Raw genomic sequence first — 6,000 nt, forward strand, 5'->3', positions numbered from 1 at the left:
GAAATCAAGATTAATGATAGAATCTAAAGTATTTAAAATAATAAAAAAAAAAGAATCTTTATTATACGTTAATAAAATGCAAAAGTCCAAACGTAACAAACAAAAAGGAACGGAGGGAGTAGTAGATAGTGAGGTATTTTTTTTTAATATAGATAATGGTATATGTGTCAATTTTTTAAAGGGCATTGGGAAATAACTCACTTTTTAATGATATTTTTAAGAGAGTAGGGATACAGGTTGGTCCAATGGTAGTGTAGTATTAATAAAAGTTTGTCATTTATAGAAACGGTGCGAGTGATTCGATGCGGCTTTATAAGAAAAGCGGTGCGAGTATCCCGGGACGGAGGGAGTATTTAAGTCCGAAAATTGCCTTATTAGTAGGTTAATACACGAATAACAATTTCAAATAAACTCGTGATATATCATATTGTAATTTATTGTACTCCCTCTGTATTTTAAAAAGAGATACACTTTCTTTAAACGGCTGTATTTTAAAAAGAGATACACTTTCCTTTTTTGACATGTTTTGGTCCACACTTCCATTATATTAATATTTCTCTCTTTCTTGTGGTCTCCACACTTAATCACATCATCTTTTTACTATAATAAATAATTCACCCACTACCCCACTTTCATCTTATTTTAATAAATTCAACTTACTCTCCTAAAACTATGTGCCGGCTAAAGTGTATCTTTTTTAAAAATACGGATGGAGTATTTTGTTATGAAAAGATAACATATAATGTGACTTAGATTAGTGGTAAACTATTTGATTTACAAACAAGAGGTCATATGTTCGAGTCTGGAACATTGGTTTGAGATTAGTGTGAGCTTCATGTGACACATAAACTTGCTTATCAACACCTAATATATTAGTATAGATGAGAGGATATTTTGGTTTTTAGAAATTATCTTTGATATGAATAAAATAATTTTTTTTACCTTCAAAAAAAAATAAAAAATTATAAACATATTTTATCTTTAATAATTTCAACTACTTTGTATTATACATTTAGGGACACTTGTTTCGCGCATTGGTATGAGATTGGAATCAGGAATGATATGAAGATAGTATGAGTTTGGAACTTGATTTTAATACCATGTGTTTGGTACAATTTGGGAATGAGCTTTCTTTTATTTGTAACGTAGTACTTAAGTAAAGATATGAGCCAAACCCACATCCCCTATGTTTCAAAACCCTATACCTTGGGGTTCGGGTTTAAACCTCTTAAAGTTATCAACCGAACACATGGTATGAATTTAGAACATTCTAAACTCATACCTCATGCCTATAACTCACGAACCAAACACCCCCTTTAGAGCATGTTTATCAAACACTAAGATTTTGGTTTTCAACATAATAAAATAAACTAATATTTTACCTTTTCTCTCTCCCCAACACCAAACCCAATACCAATAACATTTAACAACTTTTATCAAATACCAAAAATATCTTATCTCCCCTACCTCATCCACACCCCACCTACAATTATTTCTCATAATATCGTTATAGATAAGTATATAATCAAATTATTAGTGATATAATTAATCGTTATTAATTACTCCAATTAGTGATGTATAATTGTTATTAATTAAATTTATAATCGCTAATAAATATTTAAATAAAAAATACTTAAAAATTAAACAAAGTGGGACTTAACTTGTTAGGTATACGATTAAAGTAAGACATAGCTTGTTAAGTATAGTATCAAGGATTGTTATTTATCATACAAAATGAATTGTTATCTATTTTGTTAACAACAAAATGAAACAAGAGAGGAAAATTAAGTTTTTTTTTTGGGTGTGATCTTAACTATGTCAATTTTGGTGTCTATTTATAGAGCATAAAAAAAATTAATATTTTTATTTTATTTATTTTAGTTGTAATATTATTTTTATGGGCATTGTAAATTTTCAATGTTATATAACACAATAAATATGTCATTGAAATCACTTTTTAATTAAAAGAAAAGATAAATAATATTTGCGGTCCCCCATACGTCACATATCAAGTTCTCCCTATGATATATGCGTTTTATATAGAATTTTTACCCCCGTCCCTTAGTACTTTTATGTATCAAACGTGCTCTTAGGAGCCGTTTCTAGTACTAATGTGTGTTATTGAGTGTGCCTTGAGTTTCAGGTTTGATTATGAGAAATTGGTCGTTTTAGACCCGTTTCATTGTTGATCAAGGCCACTATATGAGTCCGAGAAGTTCGGGACCTCCATCGTCGACTTTCGGGAGCCTGAGATGCTTATGGTTGAGCCCCGGGAGTTAGACTTGGTGATACGGGCGAGATACATTGAAGATTGCAAATCGCCCTGGAAGCTGAGGGCGAAATGCAACCATCGGGCGGAAGTATAAGCAAGCCAAGTTCATCAACGCGCGCCCGATCGGGCGCAGCTCGCCCGATCCGGATCGGGCGGTCAATCTGGAGGCTTTGTGGAGATTTCGCAACCCGCCCGATCGGGCGGATTTTGGCCCGATCGGGCCGACTATCGAGTGATTAGCCCGATCGGGCGAAGCGTCGCCCGATCGGGCGACGCCAACCTCCAGCAGTTTTTCGCGTTTTTTAATTCCGTTTTTAGGCCTTATTTTGGCAAAACTATATAAGCAAACTTGTTTTATTTTTGAGGGACATCTTATTTTTCCAGCACAAAACCCTTAGTTTATTTTTCTAAGTTTAATTTTCTCTCTCTAATTTGCTCTAAACACTTAGTTTATTTTCAATCAAAGAAAAATCGAAGCTTTCATTTGCCATTGTTCTTCAATTAGGTATTATTCCTTATTTCAATTCTTTGTTTAAGCTTTAATTATGTTTTCAATCATGCCAATTGCTTTGCTTATTGTTAATATGTGTGAGTAGTTGATTTTCTAGGGTTTTTGGGAATCCATGAACGAATGTGAAAGGATGATTAATTGTTGTTGATTGTTGGTTTAGCTGTTAATTCCTATTGATTGCCCTTATCTACTTTGCAATTAGATTTGCGCAGGTTTGATTGTATTAGTTTCGCAATATCAAATTAAGATTCGGGAGATGCAATTTGATGTTTAGGCTTGTTTCAATAGGTAGAATTGGGATTAATACGTAGCGAGAGCCCGTTAATTCTAAGTCTATGATTAGTATCGATTCGAGAGAGCATGCTAGTCTAATTAACTGTTTTATTGATTATTATCGATTGTTGTCATCCTGGAATGTTGTTCATCGGTGAACCTGTGCCCTAGACCTTTTAATATCTGATTTTTCCCTATTTTATTATCAACCTAGTTTCATTATACAAATCAACCTATATTCTTGTTTCCCAATAGTCTAGAATTGCCGATTAATAGTAGAAAGAACATTGTTTCCCTGTGGATACGATCCTTGCTTCCCTTGCTATATTTTTAGTTGGTGAACGTTAGGTTTATCTTTGATAGGAGTGCGATTTAGCCTGTCAAATTTTGGCGCCGTTGCCGGGGAAACGGTTTTATTTTCTGTTGTTGATTGATTATCCTAGACTATTGTTTGTTACTACTCAAGGAACTCACGTTCCTTGAGACCGGATCTCACATTGTTTTGTAGTCTTTGTCTATGCCCAGGACCGTAGGTACTAGTAATCTGACTCCATTCGATCCTGAGCCCGAAAGAACCTTTCGTAGACGAAGAACTTTCATTGCACAGTGTGGGAATTACTCTGATTCTGATCATAATATTGGCGATCTTTTTCCTTCAGATACAGATTCAGTTTCAGAGATAGAGATGGGTGACGAAAATCTGATACCGCCACCTACCCCAAGGCTTACGGACTATTCTAAGCCAAGTCTGTCCGTACTACCAAAGGCGATCATGCCTTCTATTGCAGCTGAGACCTTCAAGATTGAGCCCGCATTGATTAACATGATCGAGAGACGCCAGTACGGTGGGGAACCAGGTGAAGATCCGAATCTTCACATTCAGTCCTTTATCCAATATTGCTCCACCATCAAGCAAAAGGGATTGACTCCGGAGCAGACTATGGAGATACTTTTCCCGTTCTCTTTGAGTGGGAAAGCTAAACTGTGGATTAATGGGTTGAATCGGGCGGCTTTGAAAATCAATAATTGGGAATCCTTGGCTCTTGCTTTTTATGTTAAATATTTTCCACCTGAGAAAACGGCTCGTCTGAGGGGTCAGATATTAGGTATCTCACAACAAGCGGATGAGAGTTTGTTCGAGGTTTGGGAGAGATTCAAGGATTTGCAAAGAGAATGCCCGCACCATGGTTTGGAAGATTGGTTCTTGATTCAGCAGTTTTATAATGGTCTGGGCAATGAGTCTAGATGTTTGTTGGATTCAGCTGCCAGTGGGAGGTTCATGCAACTTGAGGTGCCTAGAGCTATGGAGGTGATTGAGGAGATAGCCATTCACAATGCCCAGTATGGAAATCCTAGAGGTCTATCTAAGAGGGGTGGTAAGCATGATTTAAATTCTATTGAACAATTAACTGCCCAATTGACTGCTTTACATTATAAATTCGATAATATGCAAGCGGCCAATGCTCAATCTGCCCAACCTGTTAGTGTAGCTGCTATGAGTGCCCAACCTACTGCTATTTGTGAAAGTTGTGGAATGTCTGGTCATTATGCACAGGAATGTAGAAGCTCTATTGAACAATGTAATGCTTTTCAATCCTACAAACAAAACAACCCATTCTCCAACTCTTACAATGAGGGCTACAAAAATAACCCTCTGCTTTCCTACAGGAGCAACAACATCCAAAACCCTCACCAAGTTCAACATCCACCACCACAACCATATCAACCCCCACACCAACAATCTTACCAACCCCGAAACAACTACAACCAACAGTCTAGTGGGCCACCTGGGTTCTCTAGACAACACACATCACCCCCACAACCACAACCTCAAGCCACACAGCCTGACCCTATGCTAGTAGAGATGAGAAACATGATGCTACAAATGCAAAAATCTCTAAGTGAAAAGGATGCAAAAATCGATGCTCTTACTGCTCATAACAAGATCATTGATACACAGCTGGCACAGATGGCTACTACTATTGCAGGGAGGCCACCAGGCCAACTTCCTTCACAGCCCGAAAATAGAGAGTCTGCTAATGCAATTACATTGAGGAGTGGTAGGGATTATGATGGTCCTTCTATGCCGGTTGAGGTTGATTCCGGGGTGTCTGCTAGTGATCTGGTCAGTGAGGAAATCCCGAAGATAGTTATGGGTGAAAAGGAACCAGCTGAAAAGATAGTCAATGAAAATGAGGCTACAACTGCGGTTAAGAAGGGAGCGGATATACAAGTACCACCTATTGCACTCCCCTTCCCAAACCGACAACTCAAGAATAAGCTAGACAAGCAGTTTGGCAGATTCTTGGAAGTGGTCAAAAATTTGCAGGTAACGGTTCCTTTTACTGAGTTAATTTTACAAGTTCCTGCTTATGCTAAATTCATGAAGGATATTTTGACCAGAAAACGTGCCTTTTGTGAGGTAGAGACTGTAGCTTTCACTGAGGAATGTAGTGCTTATTTGCAAAACAAGTCTCCACCTAAACTTAAGGACCCCGGGAGTTTTTCCATCCCATGTAACATTGGCACCGTATTTATTGATAAAGCTTTATGTGATCTAGGTGCTAGTGTGTCTGTCATGCCTTTGTCTGTCTGTACTAAACTGAATATGGGTGAGCTTAAGGTTACCAATATCACTCTACAAATGGCCGACCGTTCTGTCAAATACCCCTTAGGTGTTTTAGAGGACGTCCCTGTTAGAGTAGGTAAATTCTATATACCTGTGGACTTTGTAGTATTAGACATGCAGGAGGATTCTCAAATTCCCATAATCTTGGGTAGACCCTTCCTTCATACGGCGGGGGCGGTAATTGATGTTAAAAGTGGGAAATTGACATTGTCTGTTGGGGATGATAAGGTGACTTTTAATCTGAATAGTGCCTTAAAAAGTCCCATGCTAGAGGAGGAACAATGCTATCGCATAGATGTAGTCGATTTTATTACT

At 37.4% G+C, this 6,000-nt stretch overlaps 1 non-coding gene across 1 annotated transcript; it reads right to left on the bottom strand.

Moving 5' to 3' along the window:
- Positions 1-4,140: 4,140 nt before the first annotated feature.
- On the bottom strand, positions 4,141-4,247 carry LOC130460167 (small nucleolar RNA R71). Its single transcript, XR_008920111.1, has one exon. It is a non-coding gene; the product is annotated as a small nucleolar RNA R71 (small nucleolar RNA).
- Between the last annotated feature and the right edge of the window lie 1,753 nt (positions 4,248-6,000).

This window comes from Spinacia oleracea, chromosome 4, assembly GCF_020520425.1.
Source record: "Spinacia oleracea cultivar Varoflay chromosome 4, BTI_SOV_V1, whole genome shotgun sequence".
NCBI classification, from domain to species: domain Eukaryota; kingdom Viridiplantae; phylum Streptophyta; class Magnoliopsida; order Caryophyllales; family Amaranthaceae; genus Spinacia; species Spinacia oleracea.